Source organism: Lissotriton helveticus, chromosome 1_1, assembly GCF_964261635.1.
Source record: "Lissotriton helveticus chromosome 1_1, aLisHel1.1, whole genome shotgun sequence".
Lineage (NCBI taxonomy): Eukaryota > Metazoa > Chordata > Amphibia > Caudata > Salamandridae > Lissotriton > Lissotriton helveticus.
In genome coordinates, this window is record NC_136057.1 from 963614709 (window position 1) to 963626925 (window position 12217).

A 12217-nucleotide genomic window follows, 5' to 3' on the forward strand; every position below is an offset into this window, starting at 1 on the left:
TAGTAGTTTAAATTTTTTTTTAACAATTTGCTGTTGTATAAAATAAAGCGAATGAAGAAGGCATAATACTCGCCTCTATGTCCTTAATAGAATCGGAACTTACCAGTACTAGAGCTAGGCAAATTCCCATTATCCCAGGGAAAGCACCAGGGCTGGAGAAGATACTGGGGAATTTGTTTAAAGCTGAGAAGGGGATATGGAGCCATTACTTTGCCTTGTACTTCAATAGCATTATGGATGGGCTATCTATGCCATGGCTGTGGGCATGGGCTGATATAATTCCAATGTAAAAAATGGGTATAAGGTACCTTCAATCCAACTATCAGTTAATTAGTCTTATCAACAGCTGTCAGAAGCTTTTTCTTTGAATCTTGCAGAACAGATTGGATGGAGGATGCAGGCCTGTTGATGCCTTTGCATGCTGACTTTAAAGTAGGAATTAGCACTACTGACCAAGTACTCCAATTGCAATTACTCTGCTGGAAATATGTTACACTGGGGGGTGCGGTCGCCCCATGTAATCTTTGTCGACCTTCGATCGGCATTTGATTTGGTTCCAAGGGAGGTCCAGTAGAAAGTTCTGACTGACTTGGGTGTCAAGCAATATCTAGCAGATGTCTCCACTAGAGTAACTAGGCACAGGTCACGTGTAGCCCCCTTTGGGAGTTGACAGTTCCCATTTCAGTGACTCGGGGTGTAAGCCAAGGTGTGTTTTAGCTCCAACCCTGTTTCTCTTATTCACAAATGATTTTATGGCTCAACTGGAGAATTGCTAACACCAAGAGGGGTAGAGAGGAGAAAAAGTTGATTTACATGCAGTGGCACGAATCGTGTTTTTTGAAAACTGCCCTCACTCACACACAAATGTGTGTGACATGCTTTATCAACGGGTCTGCTTACAAAACACCCTGGCGCAGCCACGCACAGGATGGCGCATAGGGAGGGGGAAGACAAACAACATAAAAATAAATCAAATAGGTGACTGTGTGTGCTACAACCAGCGACAGGAGACAGTGATAGAAAAAGTGCAGCGGAGAAAATTATTAAAACTGGCTCATGGGTGCCCTATCAAAAACAAGTGACATGGAGCTGGTGAAGAATCATTTCATATGACTTCTCACCAAACTCCCTGCTAGTACCACTGTTATCCCCCTCTGGATAGATCTAGGCCTTGTTCACAGAGTAAGACTGAGATCCCTGTTGTACTGGAGGATTATATGGTCCTCTGCAGATCTAGTGCCCTATCAGACGGATTTAGGTGAAATCTTAAAGCTCACTGGGGCCGATAGGATAGGTTCCCATGGTTGGGGTACATGAAACGCTATCTAACAGAGATTGGGCGTGAGAACCTCTGGGCAAAATCAGACACTGCACATAGTGTAACAAACACCACATCTAGGGGGATGTAGTGGAGACATGTTGATGGAGGGCTCCATAGGATTGGAAGGGTCAGCTCTCTGGAAGAGTACATGGATTCGACTGAACCCTTGTTAGCTAGAGCTCAGTATAATACATTTCGAATTGGCACATTGCCACTCCAAAAATTCACTGTGAAATGGAATCGTCCCTCTTCCGATTTAGATGAGTTTCCCCTCCTGCCCTGAGGCAAAGGAATGCCTAGATCATGTACTGCTCTTCCACCCATACTACCATACTTATAGATGGAAATGGATCTTGCTGCTGTACCATAAACTGGGTACTGGGAACTTTAGAATTGTATTAAAGAATCTTCGATGAAACACAGTTCAATCAATTGTATTTGTGGTCTCCCCTTTCCTATTACATATGTGGAGATTTAGACAGAAGAAGACTGCTCTGTTGGCACCAGACTAGGTTTTGGGGACTTGTATGCATTCAATTCTATAACTTGCAAGTGGCTACTATCACATGAACTTTTTTGCTGTGAACTTGGTTTACTAGCAACATATATGAATCTTATGTACTCTATATATTTCTTTCTATTGTATTTTTCTTAACATTATTTACTGAAATGCTTTTAAAAAGCTCTACTGTACCTTTGTATCTTATGTTATGTGCTTTTATGGCAATTTGCAAAAATAAAGGATTGATTGATTTGGTATGGTCCACAACATGTCACAAAGGTGTGGGTTCTCCTTTGCTTATGGTCAGATAACCATCTCATTAGAGCTGAAGGATTTCGAAGTATCAACTTTTCATTAAATAATGCGTGTCCGAACACCTTCCGCACCTGGAGTAAGGTAATTCTCCAAGAAATGGCTAATACCCTCTGCAATACCTACCCAGTCAATCCGCATGTTGAACAGACTTCAGTAGGGTTTTTTAACTGGCTGCAGCACATCTGTGATGTACATGCCCCAGAACGTACTTGAATGATGCAGCTTCCTTTCAAACACACTCTGTCATTCAATGAAGAATTGAAAGCAGCAAAACTTAGGCTACGCCAACTTGGAAGAAAGTTCCGTAAGAGCTGTGGCTCTTTAGAAAGAGAACATTTTATTGAGGGTGTGAGGAAGTATAAAAGCTTGCTCTACTCAACACCAAATTCTCTTTTTATTCTAACTGCATTAATTTAGAGGCAAATAAACTAAAGGAAACTTTTCAGATAGAACACAAACTCAAGTTGAGAAATACTTTATTTCGGAAACAGGCCACCGAAGTTACACAATAAAAACAAAAGTTAAAATACAATTCATTGCCATTGTGACTACACAGTATATCACTCTTAGCAGTCTTCCTCACAGGGAGATGTTACCTAAAGTGCTTCTTTATTTTCGTTAAACAGACACACTCATCTAAAGCGAGTCACCCAGAAGACAGATCTCGCCGAAATTCTGTGCGACACACTCAGCATTTTTTCCAGTGAGAAAACTAAATCAATTAAGGATAGAATTCTGACCACTTGTCTGCCTCAACAATCTGAGAATGTGGACTGTGGCACAATTCATTCTCACTATTCAGTTTAGTTTCTGCAGCTCCAGCATGGGACTCTTATTTCTCTCATTAATACAGTGAAATCTGGATCCCTGTCCTACTGCCACTTTGGGAGCTCAGTTTGTCAAAACTCTGTTGGTTGTTTTGAATAAGACACTCAATCAGGGAATTGTCCCTGACTGGTTTAAAGCTGCAGTCATGATTCTAAACTGCTGAAAAATTATCACCACTTTTCACTTCTCCTCTATGCAGTAAAATGTTAGAAAATGTGTTGTTACTCAGTAGCTAAGCACATGAATTCCTTCATTCAAATTTCTTCATTCACTCATTCATTCATTGCAGGATGTTTTCTGTCCAGCCCACAGTACAGAAGCATTGATTCTTTCTGTCCTTGATGATCTACGATGGGACAAGGATTCATGACACATCCGCTCAAGTTCTTCTAGATCTCTCAGCCACCTTCAATACTGTCAACCACGCGATTCTGCTAAACTATTTGAAGGATGGCAGACTATTAGGTCAGGCTATGGGTTGGATATCACCCTTCCTAGGAGGCTGCACACAGGACGCACTGTTAGGCCCTTTTCCTCTAAGTCCCATGTCATCTCTGAGGTCCCCCAGAGCTCAGCATTAAATCATCTGTTGGTTAATGTTTGCATCTGCTCATTGAGATCAGCCCTGGCAAGTTGTAACTGTAGATTCTACAATGACACTGATGACTCACAGATCTTCTTCCAGCTTGAGTGGGATGTATGACATTACAACGCATGCTTTTACCACGCATGCTTTTACATCACAGTTTTTACAACGCATACCATTACAACGCATAGCGCTTTGGGGTGCTGGATAGTGAATAGTTTAATTTACTATTCCAACTCCAGTCCCCGTGGATAGTAGGGAAGGTGTTGGATAGTAAATTAAATCCATTCCCTATCCTAGAGCGCCCCCAGCGCAATGCGTTGTAATGGTTTGCATTGTAAAAGTTGCGATGTAAAAGCACTGCGTGGTAAAAGTTGCGTTGTAAAGGATGTTTCCCGCTTGAGTGTACTGACCAACTCCATCAAAAATTTCAATCTACTCTGAAGTTTATTTGAAACTAGATGGGCAGTAGCTCCCCGAAGCTAACCACCGATAAATCTGGGCTAGTAATTTTTAATCTCAGGTCTGATCCCTGGGCCAACACCTACTGGCCCTCTGAACTCAGTGCCTCTTGTGCCCTAGCGGCCTATGCAAAGAACCGGGCATTATGGTACAATGTGGAACTGTCCATGATACCCCAGATCAAGGCAGAAATTACAAAGGACCTTGGCTATTGAAATCCATTAGGAAGGTCACTGCTTTTCTGTCACCTAAAGGCTTTGAAAACGGCTATTGCAGAGGTAATTGTGTCCTGCTTGTACTATTCAAAAACCCTGTATTTGGGTCTCCCTGCAGCTTCTTTTTGCAAACAACAAATCATTCAAAATACAGCAGCGAGGATAATCTGTAAACTGCTTAGACATGCACTCGACTTAATGAAGCTTCAGTGACTCCCCATCAAACAGAGAGCTCTTTTTGAAATGTATTGTAATATTTCCAAATCTATTCACGACTAGGATCTTTGTAGCAAAAGATACATTTCCACTTGAGCTCTCAGTTCTTGCCAACCGGTTGAGGATGCCTTGTTTTAAGTGAGCGGGGGGGGGTGCTTCTCAGTTATGGCCCCAATTATTGATCTTTTACCATTACTTTGTCAGGCTAAAACCTCTCTTCTTGAGTTTCAGGAAGCTTTTGAAGGCCTGGCAACTTAAGCAATCATTTGATTTGCCTGAGTCCTCTCTTTCCCTCCTGGTCGCCACAGTGCCAAGAAACCCTGGAATGTATGGGGATAAGTTAAGATAAGAAAATAAAGATAAGAATTTCATATTTCTTTCCTAAGGAAGCATTTCATAGCGACCTTGCTCACACCCATTGGTAATTCAACTATACCTATATTCCTTTTATAGTGGTGGTCAAAACCGTTGGCTTTCCATTCTGCATCCTCTCTGCCATTTTAAAGCAAAGCTTTAGCATAGATTTGTTTTTAATTGCATTATAAAGGTTATCCACTGAGATTTTGCTCATTTTCAATCTAATTGTTAGCATTAGATTAGAGAAGAACTTCTATAATACTATAATACCATACAGGATTATTAATTCTCCCACAAATAGTGCTAGTGACTCAGCAGAGGTGGGCAGTAATTTCAGCAGAAGGGAAGGGATCAGGACTGGGACGAACAGACAGGCAGACAGACAGACACACACACAGACCTGGCATCTTTGACGTTGTTTCCCTTGACGTTTTACCTTCTGACCTCCTACTTTGCGGACTTTATTTTTGCTGGCTTTAGGATTCTGGGCACTTTACCACTGCTAACCAGTGCTAAAGTGCATAGGCTCAGAACTCGGAAACATTGGCTTATCCACAATTGGCATATTTAATTTACTTAGAAGTCCTTAGTAAATTGCATTATATGTGCCCAGGGCGTGCATACTAAATGCTACTAGTGGGCATTGCAGCACTGATAATACCACCCACTTCAGCAACCCCTTTAAACATGGCTCAGACCTGCCACTGCAGGACCTTTGAGTGCAGTTTAAACTGCCATTTTCACCTGGCAAGATAACCTACTTGCCAGAACCAAGCCTTCCCTTTCTTTACATATAAATGTCACCCCTTAGGTACGCCATAGGCAGCCCTGTGGGCAGGGTGCAGTATATTTAAAGGGTAGGACATGTACTTTTAAATGTCATATGTCATGGTTGTGAAAAACTGGTAACTGTGTGTTTTTGACTGGTCTAAGGCCTCTCTCTCCCATATGTTATCATTGGGATTGCCTTAAAACATCTTTTAAGTGTAATTTCCAATAGTAAAAATAAAGAGATTTGGAGTTTGGTGTCTCTGGTCTCACAAATTAAAATCACAACTTATGGTAAAGTCGGATTTCAGATTGTAAACCTGAAAATTCCACTATTAGAAAGGTAACACAAGGATTCAATCCAGATTTGCGACTTGGGATAAGTGTCTGAAAAGTTCCAGCGCTCCGTCCATCATCTCCTTGTGTTTGCTTTGTGTTGCCCTAAGTGGGCAGGCTATGCCCTGTTGTGGGTCCCTTGCTCACGTTGCCACTGGATTCAAGCTAACCTGGCTGAGAGGGGTGTTACTCTGACACCAGTCCCAGAATGCTTGTTTCTGGTCCAGGGAAGACTTGGCTTGGCAGTTCGGCCTGGACTGTTCCTATCAAGTCAAGACTGATTTGCATATGGCTGGGTCTGAACTGGGTGGCAAAGTGAGCTGAAGAATGATGATGGATTCAACCCAGATCTTTGACTGGGTGGTAAGTGGCTGAAAAGTGTCAGCGCTCCGTGCATCATCTCCTTGTGCTTACTTTTAGAAAGTTGGCATTTTCTTACTTAAACCATTCTGTACCTGTGCCTATCTCTGAATACACATCTGAGTTGGATGACAGCTGGGCTCTGTGCACTCCTCCTAAACAGTCACAGAAAGGGAGCTGGGGTGCGGATTTGCATCTTGATGGCCCAACACCAGGCTGATGGACCTTTCTGAGGTAGATTGGAAGGGTGGGCCATACTTGTTCCCACACAAAGCACTGCACACATCTCTGTATTGAGTCTGGAGCCAGGGCAGGAAAGGCAGGGACCTGTCCTTCAAAGCTTCTCTTAGAAGTATCCCTACTTCAAAGGCCAAATGGTTGTGTACGTACTGAACCCTTGACACCACCAAATCAGAACTTTGGTGGAACCAAGTACATTCTACCAAGGAGAAGAGCTGATGTGTAGTAGAAGGGACTGCCACTCTGCTAACTGATTTGCTGTGTTAGCCTGCTACCTGCTGACTGCTGTGCTGCAGGAGGCACTACCACTTTGCTACCTGCTTAGCTGTGTTGGCCTGCTGCTTCATGTCTGGGAGTGGGAAGAACTGGACCTGCTCTGTACATCCGTGTACCCAGGTTCTCCAGGGGCTTGCTGACTTTCCTCCTGTTCTTGAAGTCATAAGGCCATCAAAGACTTTCTTCAACCCTGCTTAAGCTGCTGGACTCTGCCAACTGTGAGTCCAGCCCTGCCAAGAGGTGCCAATCCAGGCCTGGGCCTTGAAAGAGTGGTCTGCAGCTGTTTTCCTGCAATAAAGATGCAGTGATGACTTTGCTCTGATCGGAAACTAAGCAGTCCCCTTCACCACCGACGCACAGCCATTTCAACGACATCTCTGTGCGGCTCGGTGACAATGCAGAACCCAACTGAGAGGATCAATGATGGGTGCAGCGCCGTTTCAAGGTCCCAACTGCGAGGCTTGATGATGATGTAATGCTGATCTGAGGACACCGCTCTGAGTCTTGACAATGATGCAGCACCCATATTGTGAGGGGCTCGATGACGACGCGGGACTCGACTGCGAGGCTCGACTTTGACGCATTAACATGAATCGTGAATCAGAACAGACGCATCAAGTCTTTGACTCTGATGCTTGCTCCTTCCAAGGTACTTCTCAAGCAGCCCCACGTGGGTCATGCAACCCCCTTGCCCTCCATCGTGGTTGACCTGAACTGGATTAACCCACTTATTCAGCCCTAAAATCGGGATATTGTATGGCCATGCTTCTCGACTTAGACTCATATATGCAAAAATGTTCGCATTTATCACATGTTCTACAGTAACTCTTTAACCATCCGTACACACTATGGTCACTGCTTAGATGGTGGCTACATAGTTCATCTAGGCTGTGTCTGAAACAATAGACTTAAATGGATTCATTTTTAGCAGTCAACGGTTGTAGCCCATGTGTCAAAACATTGCTTTTTTCAATATTTTAAAACCCAATGCATTTCTTTTGTGTTTATAAAATAAGCCAACTGTGCTGGATTAAACCCAGGGGAGGCCACAAGGCAGTAGAAATTTCAGCCCCCCCCTTGCAAATGATCTCCTAGTACCCAATACACCAGATTCTTTTTACAAACTGACTGCTGCCAGAAGATGAGTCGTGAAGAGACAAACTGTTATGTGAACCTGATGTCTCTGGGTTATGTACTTTATGTACTTTAAGTTGCTATTTGGTACATTACATTAATACAGTATTTACTTTATAGAGTCTTTAATCTTAGGGTTTCGTTTCTTTGAGTTGATGCCTTTTTTTCTCTCTTTTGGGAAGAATATTTAAGAAAGCTTGATTGTAATTTTCTTTCAAGATCAAGTCAACATTATTTTGATCCATCATCGTGGGGCCACTGAAAGTAGTAGAGCCCATAGGCTGGTGCCTACCTTGCCTATTTGGTAATCCAGAACTGCAAGCCAACCTGTTATCCTCTGGAGTCTGTCAACCCTATAATTCCTTTGTCATAATCACTCTTTTGTTTAAAATACCCACATTTCTTAAACTTGAGACAATCCACATTAATTAGCCCACTCTAACGTCCCCTTTCCTATTGTAACTGGAGTACTGCTCAGTTAAGGGGCAGTGGAAAATTGAAAAAATCTTTCCATCAGGCAATTGTGGCAGCATAAAACATAACTCACCAAGTTCCAGATTAGACTCTTTCTCAATTTGGAATTGATTCAACTTCTCAGTTGCATCTTTGGAACACAGAGTTCTTAGTGCTTGCGGGTATTCTACAGAACACTTAGGGACGTACAAAAAATAAGCAGATATAGGGGAAAGTTGAAAAATACAGATAAATCAAAATAATCACTTTCTGCCCTACTGCGATTTGGCTGTAAAGTTCAAGAGATCTCAAGATATGTTCAATTGCAGCACCGCCTTTTCCTTGCTTAAATATAGTTCTGAGATGGAAAGGTCCTGGAAACCTGTCATTTAGAGGAACAAATAGATTTTCATATAATATCATGGACATTGTTTGCACACCTTACACATTTCACATGGACCAAAATTCCCAGGGGAATTTTAAAAGCCTCTAATATTGATTCTAAAAAGTTTTTGTTGTGTTCACCTCAGTGTTGTTGGTATCTCCTGTTAGTCCCAAAAGAAAACATACCCCTTTTCAGAGAAAAAGAGAACTCAGCAGTTGTCTTCTTCTAGTGAGTTACACACGGTTAGACACGAATTGTTATTGATGGAGCAAGGTGGCAAAACAAAATTTTTTGTACCCCTCGCGAAATCTATGTTCCATAACGTTAACATATACTAATGATGTATTGTGGTGAAATAACCAACAATAGTATAAGATGCACACACATGCACACGTGGGAATACTAATTCTGCCTGCATGAAGCAATATAATTAACTAATTTGTATTTTTATTGTGTTGTGAACTAATGCACAGCTTAAAAATAAATAAACGCAATATGAATGTGCTTATTGTACACGTTATTGTGCTAGAAAGTCGTTGGATATGTAAGTATGAAACGCATTTATGTGGCTTACTTGCTAGGTAACAACTAATAGGGAAACATTAGTATGGTGGGAGGTAAACAGAAGGGCTTTAGTTCCATATTTAACCTGAATTTGTGGACTCTGAGGCCTAGTGAAAACATGGCTGCTCTGGTAAACCGCGAGCAAGTGCTGGACTGCGCATGCGCGCCCAAAGCCTGCAAGTGAGAGTGCCTGTGCTCGGATGGGAAGTTCAAGGCTTCAATGCCTGGAAGTCAGGATGATTGCCAAAACATGGACAGTCAAGTGTGCTGAATGTTGGAATATAATGCGAATTTGCAAGTCAAGGAAGTGACCAGGCCAAAGACTGTCCTAAACAATACCCCTTTATTAAAATGCTGATTCACCGTGAATATGATGTTGTAATGGTGAGGAGATGCTCACCCATCCCAAACTTGTCCAATCAGAACCCGAATTGGTGATGTTAGATACTTTTTAGACAGATTAAGTTAGGAAATTAGTGTATAAAAACCCATGATTTTGCTAAGAGAGCGTTGTTCTTTCATTTCATCTCGAAGTGCTGTCGGATTACAGATCAATTCCTAGATGTAAGACTCTTTGATTTATTTCTTGTTTGCTTTGCAGGACTGAAGGATAAGATGAGGGCGTTAATTAGGGATGTTAGGAGAGAATGAATTTGGAACTATCTATTCTTTGCTAAACTTTTAACTGACTTCTAAATAAATGACTGTTTTCTGAGCTCTAAATAAAATAATCATTTTGAAATAAAGTTTAAGATTTTTGATGAATAAAGAATTAATTAATGCCTAATTATCAGACATATTAAAATGTTTCTTTTAATAAAATTGGTAAAATGGAATATTAAAGCTGGTCTTGTGATTTTCCTACGCCGGATTTTCTTTCTAGCAGATCCATTGCCACTATGGTGGTGTGTCTGAATAAAATTCATGTTTGATTTAAACCATGGTAAATCGTATAAAACTGTAGGTGTAAATATTAACTAGTTAAATAGGTTTAGACACTCCGCCAAATGTTACAGCATTACTCCTTTGTGTTTCACCAAACCTTGAAGCCGAGTTGAGTGAATTGAGTAAATGTGCAGTGTTATGGGCCCCACTGACGTATGAATATGTGTAAGGAGGTTTCAGAGAAAAGGTGATACTGATTAGAAATTATTTTTGGAGTCCCGCTGTAGCATTATGAGTCAGCCAAATCGGCCAGTGAATCTCTTATCTGCAAATGATGATAGCATGGGGCCCATTATTACATCTACAAATCAATATGCACACACAATGAATGATAAACGTTCTATGATTGTTGATTTAGTGGTTCTTGCTATTCCCAAGAGGAGTAGGGTCAATACTGATTTGCATATTGCTGGGTCCAACCTGGAAGGTCATGGTGAGTAAAAGAACAATTATTTAGGCCCATATCTCTGTACTGGGGGTGAATGTTTGACATTGTTCAGCATTTTGTCCATCTATTGTCCTGTAGTTGCCATGCCACTGGAGGCAAGCTAGCCTGGCAGATGAGGGGTGATACCCTGAAATTGGCCCCAGGATGCTTGTTTCCAGTCCAGGGAAGACCTGGCCTGGCAGTCCAGGCTGGACTGTTCCCATGGGGAGCAGGGTCAAGGATGATTTTCATATGGCTAGTTCCAAACTGGAATGGCATGGTTAGCAAAAAAATGATGAATTTAGGCCCGGATCTCTGTACTGAGGGTGAATGTTTGACATTGCTCAGCATTCCATCCATCAATTGTTCGCGTTACACATGACACTTGTGCACTAGCCATCATAAATGACAATCATTTGCCTCCAATATGTATGCAGACTGAAAGCATTGACAAAACGTTCTATTGCAAGTGTAGTTTACGTTTGTATGTTGTATTGTTATTTTTGGCTCTTGAGCAGAAAAAGGTGCTCAGTGGATATTCAAGATACTGCTTGTAGCTTCAGAGCATAATTTCTACATGCTGCTATTCTTCATTGAATCGATGGACCAAACACATCTCAGGTCTGAATCCCCACAAAGTTGCCAGTGTACCTCAGCTGATGCATTTTGGCTTGTGGGGGGTCCTTAGTTTGTTTCTTGAATCATGCTTTAAGCACTGCCTTCTATCTAGTGCACTTTATTTCTTCAACAGTAACACCAGGATAAGTGTGATTTCTCCAACTATATCAGAATTGGAGACAATATAGTAAAGAAAACTAGTTGTTAGAGACACTAATGTTTGTGAAGCTGATCGTAATGTATATTTGAATACTTTTAATATTCTACTTCCAACTAACCCACTTGTGTTTGCACAGTGATGAATAGCTAGAAGCTCTCAATAAAAGCTGAAGAATACACTTTATGACAACTTTGTTATATACATTGCAGTATGCGCAACCGTGTGGTGTAATATGTATTTGCTGATTCAAGTTTACGACCTGCTACAATAATAATACACTATGCTAGCTAAATTGTCAATGACTTTTGTTAGTGTCTGGCGAACGGACCAGAAGAAACTGCTACTTTCAACGGTGGGTATAACTTAAAAATACAAATGTTCAACTACTTTACTCACCATCACTAGAAAATGATAGCCATTTCCATGAATTCCCTAAATATGTACATTCCTCATTGCTGTAAATACTGCAGTTATTTCTTGTCACAGGGATACCTTAATTACACAATTGCCACTCAATTTGGTTATGACACATTCATTAGTAAAGGTAATGTGTTTACAAATTAGAGAAGGTCGCAGTGGACTAGAGCAATAGAACAAACATGACGTTTTTATGCATGGGGCATGATGCACAAATACATTTCTGAGCTATATATACCACCCTATTAAATGTTTTCAGGAGGCAACCATCAAAAGATAAAACATGAATTGCTTGTAATAAAGCCAAGGCCACTGTCTGATAACATGCTGAT